The sequence below is a fragment of the Engraulis encrasicolus genome, chromosome 23 (assembly GCF_034702125.1).
Source record: "Engraulis encrasicolus isolate BLACKSEA-1 chromosome 23, IST_EnEncr_1.0, whole genome shotgun sequence".
Classification (NCBI taxonomy): domain Eukaryota; kingdom Metazoa; phylum Chordata; class Actinopteri; order Clupeiformes; family Engraulidae; genus Engraulis; species Engraulis encrasicolus.
This window is the reverse complement of record NC_085879.1, coordinates 47,570,786-47,571,333: the sequence shown is the minus strand read 5'-3', so window position 1 is coordinate 47,571,333 and position 548 is coordinate 47,570,786.

Below are 548 nucleotides of genomic sequence, written 5' to 3'. Positions count from 1 at the left end.
GGGGTGGGGAGATAGGGAGGGGAAAGAAGGATAGAGAGAGAGAGAGAGATGTAGAAAGGCAGAGAGACCGGGTGGGGGAAGGGGAAAGAAGAGGAGAGAGAGGGGGGGCAAAGAAGGAGAGAGAGAGAGAGAGAGAGAGAAGGCAGAGAGAGAGAGTGGGGGGAGGAGGATAGGAAGTGGAAAGAATGATAGAGGGGGGGGCATGGAGAGATGAAGTTGACAGAGCGAAGGGATTTGGTCTCTTATCGCGGGGGTTTACAGAGGGAACTTGAGTGGCTTTAGTCTGCTGCATGGAGGAGCAGGGGGTGCCGAGCTGCTTAAAGTGCACTTCTCTTCTCCTGACTCTATCCTACAATAGAGAACAAAGTCATGTACAGTAAAGCGCCTTTGGTACGACATTCAGGTTACATTTCGAGGTTACCAGAGAGTGTAAAGAAATCTATGGGATCTACAAGGCAAAAGAGTGTGGTAGACGGAGGTCAGGTGGTTCTCAAACTTCTATGAACAAAAGCCTCCTTCACCTCATCATAAGCTTCAAACAACCCCAC